Below are 15,000 nucleotides of genomic sequence, written 5' to 3' on the forward strand. Positions count from 1 at the left end.
GGCCCTTTCGCTCACAGGTCCTCACACGTTCGTACAGCGAAACAGATCCTTTTCTGAGGTTTAAAACCTGGCTACCGGCCTATTAATTAATCATTTGTCAGAAAGAAGAAATTCCTGTCCTCTTTAGAAAAAATAGACACGCATTGCTTACGTGTGGTAGTGAAGCAACACAGCGATTTCTTCCATAATGTCAACTGAGCTGTGTGTTGTCTTCCAGGAGATTCAGGTTTTCCTTGCGTAATATTTAGCTCTAACAGTGCACGATATTGTTTTGGTATTGTCTATCATTGTAGTGCCATGGTAGAATTCTTAGGTAAATAGCCTGAGAAGACATATGGTTACTAGCAAAGTACTGAACCCAGAACGATTGAAGAAAATAAATGGGAAGTGAGAAACATTGGCTTCTGGGCTGACATGTTGATGATTTTCAAGTTCCCTCACAACTTCTTTTTTAAGCGTGCCCTCTGAGCATCTGAGAGAGTTTTCTAAAATTTTCTTCCCGTTGTCCGGTGGGGTTAGTATCTGGATGGGTGACCTAAAACATACACCCCTTCGTAAAACAGAAGCTTTGCACCAAAAATACTATTATGCTAACAATTGCAAACTACGCAAGGTACAAATTTTGTTAGCTTGCTTTATGCAAAAACAACTATTGATGCAAAAGTAAATAAATATTGATACACAGTTTTTAGAAAGAGCAGAAGGAAGTTTACAGGACGGTCGCTCGAGAATAACATATTTACGACATAAAAACAAGGTTAATTTTGAACCGTGAATAAAGAATATAAAAAGTTACGATCAGCGACAAACATTTTGGGAGATTTTTGCTACGTTCAATTTTGTTATTGTACTTCTGGCTGCACAAATAAATCACAAAATCGAAAGTGACATCACCGGAATTCAGCGGGCGCCGTGATTAAGTTACCGCAGCATGTTTACTCGCCAAACAGTGAAGCATCTGTGTCAAATGATGGCAAGATACCGGGTTTTCGTAAGTTTCTTTTTCTGTTAAGTGTTATAAAGTTTGACAATAAATGAGCGAATTCAAAACAAAGATCACAATCGCTCACCATTGTTTCTACAAAGTCAAAAATTTACGAGATTATTTATCACCTGGTAATTCCGTCATTGGGGTCATAATTTTTGAAACTCAAGCACGCTTCCAACAGACCTGTTTATTTTCGTGAACCCTTCCTGCTTACCGAGCAATACTAAAAATATCCTCCCGTATCGCATTTCAACCTTAAGCTCGAAAATTCAATACACAACATGATATTATAATTCACAAAGGCAGAAAATATCACAGAATCCTTTTCCAGCGAAACATTTTATTGAAACAAACAACATACTTGCTATAAGAGGCAAAAAACCTCTTCTCCTTTCATTGCGTGCACTCAATCGTGTCAAATTACCATGTATTTTTTCATTCTCTGGGTGGCTCTCTCCACTTGAATTCTTAGTGAAGCTATCCGTTCTAGTACGTGCTTTCGTTGACAATGGAAGTATGTTTAGTGTTGCCTTTTTCTTGGTAATGAGATCTCTCAAGTTAACTCCTCGATCATCCATGACATCATCCATAGGCTCTAACTGTTCTAGTGAACCCTGACTTGATAGTTATTGCATGGTCAGATATTGCACCAGAGTAAAGGTCAGAGATAAAACTAAATGATCCCGAAGGGGTAATTCCCTACAAGTATTTTGAATGTATTGTGGCTTTTATAATCACTCCAAGTGACTTTTTGGGAAGAGGGAGCACTAGGTTTCTCAACCTTTATTTCTGTGCAATCAATAATAACACGTGTTCTTGGATACTTGGAAAAGCATTTTGGTAAATACTGTTTTGATAAGCTGTTTAGATAGACATCTTACAAGCACTTGTTTGAACACATGATGGCTGGGAAATGCAAAATATTTAAAATATCGAAAATTTGTTTCTGCAACAAACCCAATCGGAGGCGAACCAGTACCATCACAAACTCAGCAAATAAAGGGAGCTGCCTCTTCCGGCCAGGTTTACCTTTCTTCATGTTCTCCTAAAAAAAAACAGAGATAATAACACAACAAATACATTAGTGTTTACTAATGCTGGTCGTTAAGGAAATTATATACAGGTATGCAGCCTGCAGAACTAACAAAAAAAAAACATTGTTGCATTAACTGAATCAGGAAAAAAAATATTCACAAAAAAGGAAATTGTTGATTATTATGGTTTTATTTATCCCTGATATGTCTCCGTGTCTTGTTCTTTCCATCCCAATTCTTCATGCCATTTGCAATAGGCTTCAGAAAATTAAATAACACGAGAAGAAATGAAAGTGAAGGCAAGCCAGTGTAAAACTTGACTGAATTATCGTCTCGTTGCACCTCCTCCATAAATAGTTCCCTTCTTAATTCATTTTGCTGTTCATGCAATTTAAAGTGAGCCTGCTGCATCTTGCTGACTTGATCAGCCGTTAAATCTGTCTGGACAGCTTCATCATGATATAATAAATCGTCATTAAACTTCGTTGGATTCACGCTGAGTTCTGGTTCAGATTTTACAAGCAAGAATCGGCAGTCATCTATTTCATTCCCCAAACTTTCATTGTGATCTAACTCGGATGATACAGACGACATCTCCTGATCACCGATTTGCTCACCCATGATATTTTCATTGTGTTTCAATTGATTTTCTTGGTACAAGTCGGTTCCCGGAGATTGAAACAAGCACTTGCCTTCGATTGGCTAGGTCTGCTTAGCTTTTGAGTTAGGTTTCCCATGGAAGCATTTATCACACCTTTCAATCGTCTCTCCTCCGGATCCTGGCGTTGTTTTACTTTTTTTCGGTTGGAGGTATTTAGGAAAATCAAATATAGCATGAATAGGGTTAACTTTGCCTTAGTGGGCCCTAAGCCTCCGTCAAAGTATGCTTTGTGACGCTTAAGCTTTCCAGTCGACATGCTACAATCCACCTTTGACGTCTCACCCGCTCATTCATTCCAGGAGCGTATTGCGTTTATTCGTTATCTGGTGGAAAAAAGTGGAACGTAACATCTGAAAATCCGGGATATTTTGTCCGGGTGCTTTTTCTTTGCTTCGCTGTTGGAACACTTGTACGCACAGCAATGATGTTTGGGCATTTTCACGGGAAATCGCCACACAAACACGTTGTGTCCCTGTGACCTTTCCCCGCATTGGCCTCACATTCAAGCTCTAAGACCTACTCGTCCCAGGGCCGTCGGGGAATACGAATATCGTCTATTGAGTTGGGCAGATTTTCGAGTTAAATGTTGTCAATAGAAAGATTGAGGTGGGAGTTCAGCCGAGCCCGCGCTGTCAGTTGAAGTCTGCTACCTGAAAATTCTCTTAGCAACAATGCTAAATTTACAGTTAAGTTAGGCCCGTTTTAAACGTCGCATTTTACATGTGCCGAATCTAATGCAAATGAGAAAAATCTATTGTTTTCGCTTATTTACATTAGATTCGGCACATGTAAAATGCGACGTCTAAAACGGGCCTAACTTCACTGTAAATTTAGCATTGTACTTTGCTAAGAGAAGTCCCCTCTTAAAAATTTAAATTTCTATCACGGAACTGCAAACAAACGGTTGTGTGACAATGTGATCCACCAAGTGTCACGCCATCAATGATATGTAGAAGCAAATATATCTGCTTAGATGGCTCTGCTTCGAACGTCATTTTGGCCAACCGGTGCACTACTTAAATTTCTTTTGATTTCACCAAATTAGTAAGGTAGTCCATGAAAATCTTTTGACCAAGCCGATCCCCATATAACGATTTAGTTATTGAGTTATAACCAGAAATGCTGGGGCATTGAAGTTTTCAAGTGCAATCTTATTCCACTCCCGAACTTTCGTATTTGTTGGACTTGGTGGGAACGTTACATTTATGATATATTATAGTTTCTAAACACAAGCAATGTCAGAAAGTGTGAGGCTACAATACTAATATTTTCAAAATGAAATCCGACCAACGGATCTTTGTCTAGCTATGGTGCATTGTGAGTGCACCATGAAACGTTACCAGATTTTATCAACAGGTAGTATACCAACAGATGTATTCCCATATCACGAAGTCTTAACCTTGATTTGCTTTTCGCGGTAATATGTTTCATTTGGTTTGCTGACAGCCTGTTTATGAAAGCTGTATCGTTAAACTTTTGGTTGTCCGATTTCACAGCGCACGAAACCGCGTTGTCGAAAACTGATAAAACAAAAAAAAAAAATACCCGCCTGCGCAGTCAAAAGTCACCCCTGCTTCCTGGATGAGCTCTCAACTTGAGCCCGTGGTATGGTTACGTGTACTGGTCACATTGTCACACATCATGAAGGGTGGACGGACTTACCATATTTCCTCAACTAAAGGACTACAAAGCGGTATGATACACTAATAAACTGATGAAAGACTTAACAAAGGCACAAGCCCCGAGCACAGAGCCAACTTCCTATTGAAATTTTCTATCTATTTTCTGTTTCCCTTGAGTAAGTTATTTCATTGGTTTTAATTTTTTACAGACTCGGACTTGGTTTTTCGAAGTGGCTATTTCCGCTAAAATAGGGCCTCCTTTCTATACTTGTCTGCATTATTCAGACTTATACTCTCCCTTTGAGGTTCGGCAAAAGAATTATAATTATATAAAACCATAATTTGGCTAAAATTTGACCATACAGAATAAAGGAGTCTTCTTGAGAGTATCCAAAATACTAATGTCCCTCTGCAGAGCACAGCAACACCATGTTTGGGTAGAAAGTTAATGTCACGAAGCATGATCTAAGCAGCTGCATGTTTAATTTTAAAATTTAAATGATCACTTGGTCTTTGGTTTATTTAAACAAGTTATGATCAGAGTAATTTTGCACGTCCCTTTCTTTGCCTAAGATTAGCCGCAAGGCAATGTTATTCAAACAAATACCTGATCAAATTTAGCGCGTATTAATGAAGCCCAGGGAGGGTTTGAACAAAACAGAACAGCTGTCATTTCTTTTGGCGCTAATGTGCCTCATAGAAGGTGCCTTTTTTTCCCATTTTTTTTGTTGTTGTTTTTTTTGTTTCAATTTTTGTCGTTATTCTCCTGTACTGCCGTTTTAGAATGTCCTTCGTTTATGGTGTAAATTAGTTAAAAACTTTAAGGAACTTAACGAAGCTGTGAAAGTTCTTAAGAGAAATATCACTTTTTTTCTCGAATTCGAACTTTGTTTTTTTGTGTGTTTTAAAATCGAAGTTGGTTTTTGCGAGCATCTGACTTAGTCTTTCCGAAAATAGGAGTTTGTTTTTCGAAATTAAGATAATTTCCGATGATGCTGAAATTGGTGTTTATGAAATTTAAGCCAACTGCCAGAAACACTGAAGACTCGCTGAGCTTCACACTTTAAAATAGCATTGTAATGTTTACTTCTTAAGACAAAAAAACAACAACAACAAAATCGCACTTCCACGCTGATCGTCACGCAATGTTCTCATTTGCTTTTTTGTTCGTGTTGATGCCATGTTATTGGCTGTCTTTAATTTACTACAAACGGTTTTTAGTAAAGCCAGAGTCGCACGGGAACTTGCTAGTCAATTGTATTCGGACGTCAAGGGATCGAATTCATAAATGGCGGCCAACCAGGGTCGACTGGCGGCCAGACATGGTGACATCGAGGCGTTTTAGGATACATATTTTCGAAGGAGGAAAGAAGAAAATGAACGATCGACGTGCGGAAAATTACATTCCTGGTTCTTCTTTAAGTGGGAGAAGGTCACCGATATTAACAAAATGATGAGCTACGGTTTTGGCTGAAATGTTAGAACGATTCTGCTTAAAGATTAAGTTGTAAAGAGGTAATTTTTAACTTTAGTAAGCTTACATCGTTCGACCCGGCGTAGTTGCGTGAAATGGAGAAATTAAACAATGCTCTTGTTTTTCGTTTTGTTGTAAGAATAAATCATTCAAGGGAAAGACAGTTTTCTTATGAATCCGGATTCGAATTTGTTGTACACAAAGCGGAAATTTGCCAAGCAGGGTGCGAGTTGTGCTGTTGTTTATTCAAACTCTGGTGAGGTTTGAAGCTTACTAATGCATGCCTCAGGATTTTGCTGCCGCATCACTGATTAAATCTTGTGTACCTCCACTTTCAAACAAGGAAAATTTACAAATTTTAAGCGTAAGAGCCAAAGAGCGGTTACAATAACCGGCCTTACACGCCACCCATGAACAAGCGGAGTTCCACAACACCTCCAGATGCAATGCAAATTACTATCTTATTATCTTCACACGGCAAACTTGAGTTTGCAAACTCAAGTTTAACAAACTCAAGTTGGAGTGTGTGAACGGCACAAACACAGTCGGCAAACACGTTGGCAATTTGTTGGCGACAAATAGAACTTGTCTCTATTTTTGCCAACAGTTTGCCAGCCAACATGTTTAACAACTGTTGTTGTGTCTTTCACACACACCAACTTGAGTTTGCCAACACGAGTTTGCAAACTAGTTTGCTGTGTGAAGGCCGCTTTAAAATTAGTGGTTCGTCATTTTTCTGCATGAAGCTGTGACAGCACTTACAGCAAAAACAAAAAGGGCTTCTCGTCACTAGTATATTCTATTCTTAAGATACTCGTCCTTCTAGGTTCATTGGTTTCTTTATTTCCACAGATAAAACAATACAAATTAAAAATACATGTCACAGAAATGTGGAGTGGAGATGTGCGAGCAAAAACCCACAGGGTTAGTAGTGTTCGCACACCTAATCTAACATTCATACAAGGTATTAATATTAATTAACAATTATCCGCCGAAGGCGAAGTGATTATCGGTGAATATTCACCTCGACTTCGTCTCGGTGAATATTCACCCATAATCACTGAGCCTGAGGCGAATAATTGTTTTAGTATAAATACACAATTGATTATTTCAAAAAAGAGAAATAAAAACCTTTATACGGGAAATCATCTGCACATACAGTGGCAAAACGACTACTGGCAGCCAATATGTCCGTCGAGGTGATTATCGGCTGATAATCCGGGATAGCGAGCCAATGAGAGCGCGCGATTTTGTATAATCACTTGTGTGTTTATACTAATATATAATATCAGAAAGCCATAAGGGTTGAAACGAGTAACGCGCGTTCACAGCTGCCGAATATTCAGTGCGAACTGATTGGTTAAATGTTTCAGTGCTAAGTACCATATTTGAAAACCCCTCGCTCTTTTTGTTCCAAATATGGTACTTAGCAAATTGAATATTCAGAAGCTTGTTTCCCAGCACACAAGGGGCCGTTACACGTTTCAACCCTTATGGGTTTCTGATAATATTAAATAGCAGGCAGACATGATAGACTACGTTGTGGAAACCAAGAAATAAAATAAAATAGATTACAATTAGGTTAATTACTAAGTTTGAGTTAGAAAGTAAACAAATAAAACTGACGAAACAAAGCCAAACAATGACACGGTGCAACTACAGCTAAACAAGATGTCAGTCTCGGGCTTTGGATGTAAACAGATGAACTTTACGCTCATTTCTAAAGCTTTGGAGAGAGGAAGCATTTTTTTATATGTTAAGGTACTTCATTCCAATTATCGGCTATGGCAAATCTAACTGAATTGCCATAATTCGTTCTTGGCCGAGGTATAAACAGATTTTGGTTTGATCTTGCACGTGTACAATATCGATGGGCCTCTCTGATGTTTGTGACTAGGGTCGAGTCATAAATATCAGGAAGCAAGTTATTTTGATGTTTGTATACAAGCTCACCCATTTTTAATTTAGTAATTTGAAATACGTTCAGTATACCTAATCTAGTAAACAGGGGTCTGCTATGATCTCGCCAGCCTTATTGTGTTATAATCCTTAGTACTCTTTTCTGTAGCAGTAGTAAACAGTTTAATTTACTAAGGTAGGTACGTCCCCATGAGACAGTACAATACGACAGATGTGAATAAACTATAATATAAACATTAAAAAATACCAGCTTTGTAAATAATACCAACACATAGATCTTCAAGAGGTTTCCCTTTCTTCCAGCTGGTTGGGACAAAATGGTGCTTTCCAGCCGTTTTCCCTATTAAACTTCTTCATTTCTGCCTAGTAAAAAGCGGTATTTTCTCCACCAGAGAGCACCTAATACTTCTACCTTTCGGAAAATTTTGCCTCAGTTTTGTATAAGAAATCTCACCAGAGTTTGAATCAACAACAGCACAAATCGCACCCTCGTTGACAAAGTTTCGCTTTTTGTACAACGAATCCGGATCCGGATTAATAAGAAAACTGTCTTTTTCTTGAATAATGCATTCTTCGACTCTTAAAAAAGCAATAGCAACAAAAAGAAAAACAAGAGCTCTTTTTAATTTCTTCAAACAGATGACTTGATTTTACACAATTATGCCATAAGCCTAAGCCTGAGCGAGCGATGTAAGCTTACTAAAGATTAAAATTTACCTCTTTACAATTTGATCTTTAAGCAAATCGTTCCAACATTTCCGCCAAGACCGTAGCTCATGATTTTTTAATACCGATGACCTTCTGGCATTTAAAGAAGAACCAGGAATGTAATTTTCCGCACGTCGGTCGTTCGTTTTCTCCTTCCCTTCTCAAAAATACTGCGTGTTTATCATGTTTGGCCGCTAACTCGAGCCAGGTTGGCCGCCATTTATGAATTCGGTGTATATCACGATAAAAAAACACGACAACATTGAAAACAATTTTGCAAAAACAAGCAAATGAGAACGTTGTTTGACGACTATCGTGGAACTGTGGCTATGTTCTATTTCGTATTAATTGTATCGCGGAGGAGGTAAACATTGAAATGTGGAGCTCAGCGAGTCTTCAGTGTCTCTAGGAGTTAGCGTATATTCCCCACAAAAACTCCAATTTCAGTCTGAAATTCTCTTAAGGACGGTGCCTACTATTGCTATTGCGCATACGTTCTGCGCATCTCCAGATACTCAGATTTCCTATCGGTAGTGCTTACTAATGCAGGGATATTTTTGCGCGGTTTAAATTTATTTGGAGAACGCAGAACGTAGCAAGTGCTCTTGGTATCCAAAAAGAAAATTGGGGGTAACCATGCATTTTTCAGAGGTAATTAAGCTTTAATTTGGAAGGAACGCCGTACATTGCTTTGTATTTTAAAGCTTTTTGCTAATGTTGTTGATTAATTATCTTTGAAAAATGCGTAGTTACCCCCAAATTTCTTTTTGGATTTTAATAACACTTAATGAGATCTGCTTTTCCCGTATAGTCAGTAAACCGCGAAAAAATACCCTTGAATTAGGAGGCACCGTCCTTAATTCCAAAAACAAACAAAGATGTCCCTTTCGTAGCTTCCATATGTTCCATATTTTTTTTGACTAACTTTCCACCATAAATGAAGGAAAGATGCCAACCATTCGAATATAACATTACGGCAGAATTACGACAAAAATTGAAACCAAAAAATTTGGAAAAAAAAAAGACACTCCGACTCCGACCCCGGCCCCGGCCCCGCGTTTTGGCTACTACCCTCGTAGAATCTTTTCTTTTCCATCTTCTTGTGACCAGGTAAAGCATTCAATGATTTCTTACGTACAAGTCATGAAGTATTTAAATAATATCATAACTGATAGGCCTTTTCTTCTCTTCAAGATAACCTAAGGTAAACGGACATGATAATTTGAGGGTTTGTCTTCGATGCATGTTATGTCATGTTGTGAATCGCTCTCCTGTTTCTTTGCAATTCTGTTTGGGTGATTAAAGTTGGACAAGTTATTGGACTAAATACGCCTTGCGTTTCGAGAAGTAAATGTTGCTACACTTTCAGGAACAGGCTTCGTGGTAGCAAATAAAAGCCCCTGAACAGGTTTCACGAAGGAAAAATAGTTGCAATTACAAGCGTCAACGCGCATTGGAGTAAATTCTAATGCCTTCGAAAATTAAAAAAAGTACGTATGGCTTCCGCAAAAAAAAAACCTTGAATTCGAATTTGCTTCATAATCTATTCATGAATTAGACGCACGTAAAAGCTATTATTAAACCTCAAGTCCTACGATTGTTGTCCCACTCTTAATTTATCATTTTTTTCCATTATTCTTGTTTAGAATTCTATCGTTATTATTTTTCGCTGATTCCACGCTTAAGAGATTCCTCATTTAATAGAATCTCGGTGCTTCATCCCTGGTTATATAAGAGTTTCCCATTCCTCGATTATCCATTCCCTGAAGTTAGTCGTTATCTGCACGATTTAATTTTGTGAAACTGTGTTTATTTTATCTTTATTTTATTCGTTTCTGTCCCTGTTCTAAAACTACACATTCATACAAAAGGCCCTTCTCGAATTTCTCGTCATCATTCGAAATTTATATAACCTGCCGTAGTTGGCAAAAGGTCGCTATCGACTGTTAACATAGCATACCTCGTTCAAAGTAACAATTTACTTTTTATTTAGTCTAATACCGTTCCTGTACAAGGTGTAATACTGAACAGCGATGGAAAAACAAAAGCGATTTAATGCAGAATATTTACTTTTATCACGCAGCTGAAGTCGACTCATAAATTAATATATGGACCAAACACAACAGATCCTTCAGTGGCAGCCAATTTGTGCCCTTCGCATAAGTTCTTTCATTGGTTTCATTATGAAGACTTCGGTTTGTTTAAACAAATTATGATCCGATTAATTTTGCTCGTCCCTTTCATTACCTAAGCGTAGCCTCAAGCTGATGTTATTCAAACGAATACGTTTTCAAATTTAGCTGAACCCAGAGAATGTTTGAATTAAAAAAACAGGATAACCACCTTTTGTTTTGGCTCACATCCTCCTCGTAGGATCTTTTCTTTTCCATCGTCTGATAAGCAGACGTAACAATTTGAATGCATGTTATTAAATATGCAAGAATGTAACCACTCATAAATGAACGGAAACTGTCTATTCTAAAATGTTAAGATACGATAAAATCTGGCAGCACCATTTCATTGTTTATAGAGCAGCAACTACAGTAACTATTTACTTTAAAATCCCAAAACCTCAGTACAGCATAGCTTGCTCCTTTAACATTACAGGGATAGCGGAGAGAACAGGTTCCTCTGAATGATCAACGCTTATACAAAGTTGATGAACAAGGTAAGCGCGGGAAGAAATCGGCAGACAAAAAAAATAAAAATAATGCGAAAAGGCAGTTGGTAGAGTATTGCACCTACAATAGATGCTCGGATTATGATTTTTAAGCAAATTAAAGTAGATCATTTTGCTAAACGCACGAAAGCAAAAGGGAAATGTCTTCACAATTCCTGTTGGTACGCCCACGATTGAAGAGAGTAAAAATACATGACAAACAAGTTTCAAATTTTGCTCAAATCTTTGGTCATAAACGCAGTAAAATGTATATATGTTGAATTAACAAGGCTAGAGATCAGACGATGTAGTCACAAGCTAATAGGATCCGAAGGATACACGACGGTTTGCTACAAATTTAAGTGATTTGAAATAGCGAACTGAACCATTTGAATGAGCAACATATTATGCCGTGAGTGGGAATCGAACCCGCATTCCCCTTGTTATTAGTCGGGTGTGCTAACCACTGCACTATCACGACAACCTTGCTGGCAACAGAGCTATCAGTGAGGTTATTGGTCAGCAAAATGTTTCAATTATCTGTTATGGTCCTTGTTCTTTTCAACCATGGACATCCTGCTTCCAGAAGAAAAAAAAGGGATAGAAACTTTCCGATTATTTTTACTTCCTAGCTATTGCTTTTCGCCACTTTACTAGAAGGTACAGGGACGAAGGAGCTTCTTTTGTATTGGAGGGGCTAACAAGCAAGCGCTGGAGACGCTAACTTGTAGGGGGTTCTGGGGGAATTCTCCGGCACAAAATTTTGAAATCTTGAAGCTCGGGAATGCTTTTTTCAGCATTCTTGACGAGATATCAAAAAAAATAAACTAGGATCAACCATAAAATGACAGATGTTTTGCATCTTATTTGTTACTTGATACATATATAACAACGTATATTCCAGCCTTATGTATATTCCGGCCTTAAATCGCTTTGTCTTAATGCTGATTTTGTTTTGTTTTCTCTTCCTTTACTTTTCTTTTTTTTTATGCTTTATGTGTTTTTTAGTTATTTCGAAATTTGTATTTTTTGCTTGAAATTGTTGGGGGCTGGGGGGAGGACTAAAGCTTCTATACACTCTTGGCCCTTTCAATAATGGACATTTGAGACACAATCAGGAAAAAAATAGTTATCCCAGACAATTTCAACTGAAAAAAAAATTATAATATCTATCTCATCCCTAATTAAATATTTAATCAGTTTCCATGATATGAATACAGCGCGAAAGATAAGGGCTAATTGAAAACTGAAAATTTCTTGATATATCTCTTTCTAAGTGCCATTTCCTTAGCATTCAATTTCCTGTTGATCAAAGCATAATCATGAAACCTTCTTTAATTTCAAGTTATTGAGATGATTATTACGCGACGAACACATGATATCTATGTAAATAAAGAGTTAGCTATTAGCTTGATTTGTTTGAACGGTTTTTCGGAAATCCTTCACATGTTGGTCTTTGAGACCAACCGCAATCTATTCTAGTAAGTAAATGCTGCGGAAGAAAGACACAGGAAATAGAGCAAATGTAGTATGGTCTCGTTGTATGAGTTGCAATGGAATCATGTGTATGCGCTGTAGCGTGTGAACCTCCCCTAGGTTCGTTTCTCTCTACTATGTGTAGATCCCCCTCTGTGCCTAACAGAAAACCTGATCCAGTTAATTGAAGAAATATTTGTTTAAACAGTAAAATGAAAAATCAGAGAAAAAGAGATTGCTTATGCTGTTTGTTTAGGCGGATTTCTTGCAAATTTCATACCTGCATTTTGGATATCCACAATTGAATTGGAAACGTTTGGTCACATAACCGCAACGGTAAGCTCATAAAAGAACATTGATTTCTTCTTTGTGGCGCACCAATCGTAAAAGAATACCAAACTTCGCGATGCTTCCGAAATGTCGAAATAGTTCCGTTGGTTTGGAATGGTTCCGAAGTTCGAAATGTTTCTCAAGTTGGCAATCCTTTCGCCTGGGTTCGAAAATTTCGTAATGGCTCAGTTAATTTCCATGATCCGAGGGGGATTGGGATAGACGATGACTGTATTCTACTACTTTTCGCTGAAGATCAACCAGCCACCTTGATAAACCTTCCCCTATTTAATTTAAGAGAGTATATTTTGAATATTCCACTGAAACGAATGACGACTCCAGGCCTGTGTCACTTAACAAATAAACGTATGATTTGACTTTATTCTCTTATTTAAAAAAAACATACCTTAGCTTTCTAGTCTTTTTCTAAATCTCTGCATCCACAATCCAGTTGATGAACTTCAAAACGTATAAAACGTCTAACAATTGGCTGTGACCTTCAACCTCAGAAAACCGTGAACAGCCAAAATAAGAAGAAGGATAATCGAAATTAATTAATTAAACCATTGGATAGCGCAAGTGGTTTCGTAACGACTTATCCACTTGATAGTAATTTATCAGGCGGATAGCGCTATCCATCGTTTGAACAACTGGAACCTGGTTGCACCCTTTCACTGATAAACAAAGAATAGAAGTTTTCCAATACATAGACCGATTTGGCTAAATCTATGTTTTACCCAATTCAAATCACTTAGGGTTAACAGGGGTTGGGTGGCTCTTTACTACCAAACTGTTGCTATAGACCCTTTCAAATAATCATTTTTCGATTGTGTTCTATTCAACATTTTTTCGTCTGGTTCGACTCACAACCATTTTTGGTAAATCACGTGACCAAAACAGAATATGCCTAAGACTCAGCGAGTTAACGCAACAGTACAAGAACATTCTAATACAAAATATGTAGCATGTGTTTTTAAAACTATATAATTCTCAAAAAAAATATGACGTCATAAGGAAACGTTAACAAACAACTTGTTGCAAAAACATTGAACATTGAAGGACCCCTACTTGCCGCATTAAGCATTTTTATGAACCCCCTCTTAGTCTCCCTAAAATTTGACGCACCCCAACCTACCTCATGGCTAAAACCCAATACACGATGCAAAAGTCTGACCGAACAAGCGAAACAGAAAAACGCCTCCAAAGAGCATAACGGTCTGCTAAGAAACGCAGAAAAAAGACAAGGCAGACAAAACCTTTAGAAAGCCATCTATTTGATCCATGGCACAACCTAACAGGCAGATCCCAGGCCCGAGTCAAAGCTTTAAAAGCAGCATCACTCATTTCTACCACTGACAAGCCTATCCGTTACAATTAGGACTGTCCCTGAGTGGGCCCATTTCCATCAGTAGGGCTAACGCTCACATGGTTCATATGGGATACAAATATAGCACTTCACATTACACTCTATTCAGTTAACTATGTTTAAAATATAAGTGCTACACGGCCAACGTTTGTATAAACGTAACCTTTCCTTGATTTATGAATTCCCTGGCTTGCAAATAAACGCTAATGCCATAGTTTTTATCATCACTAAGGGAGTCAAAATTTTGTTGAAGAGCAATTTTCAGAGTATAATTCAAAACTAAATGATGGGAGCAATATGTATCTGCGATACTTTATTGTCAGGATCTGGAAGAAGGCCATCTGGGTCATGACCTTATGTGTCCGGATCAAAAGACATTTCTTGGTCAAAAACATCTCTCACACCAGCATCGGGAGATTTGTAGCCGAGCAGACACCCAGAGGACCAAAGCTGACGTAGAGTTCTGTTCTGTTCATTTTGAATGATAAATGAATTTCATTGTAAACCGATCCAAGAGTCTTAAGTGCAAAGCATACATGTCTTAGTCATCGACAAAACCTAAAAACAAGTTGTCCTCCAAAAATAAGAATATGAATGAAATACAGACACCACCCACTCTACACACTCTGCATTGATCTTAAGCGAGACCGATATAGCGTGACACAGCTCCTTTAAACTCTTATCAGTGTCATCCGGTTATTAAAGTCGAAATCCTTTCGCCAACTAGCTCCCTCAAACTGTTATTCGACCAAAATACCCTGT

The 15,000-nt window shown here is 37.9% G+C and overlaps 1 protein-coding gene across 1 annotated transcript in view; it reads left to right on the forward strand.

The window, feature by feature from the left end:
- The first annotated feature begins 10,979 nt into the window (after window positions 1-10,979).
- The window catches only part of LOC138016161 (allatostatin-A receptor-like), a 15,149-nt gene continuing 11,128 nt past the window's right edge, over window positions 10,980-15,000 (forward strand). Inside the window, exon 1 of the mRNA XM_068863339.1 lies at window positions 10,980-11,075. The gene's annotated coding sequence lies outside the window, so the exon portion shown is untranslated. The remainder of the gene's footprint in view (window positions 11,076-15,000) is intronic.

The sequence above is a fragment of the Montipora capricornis genome, chromosome 9 (genome assembly GCF_036669925.1).
Source record: "Montipora capricornis isolate CH-2021 chromosome 9, ASM3666992v2, whole genome shotgun sequence".
Lineage (NCBI taxonomy): Eukaryota > Metazoa > Cnidaria > Anthozoa > Scleractinia > Acroporidae > Montipora > Montipora capricornis.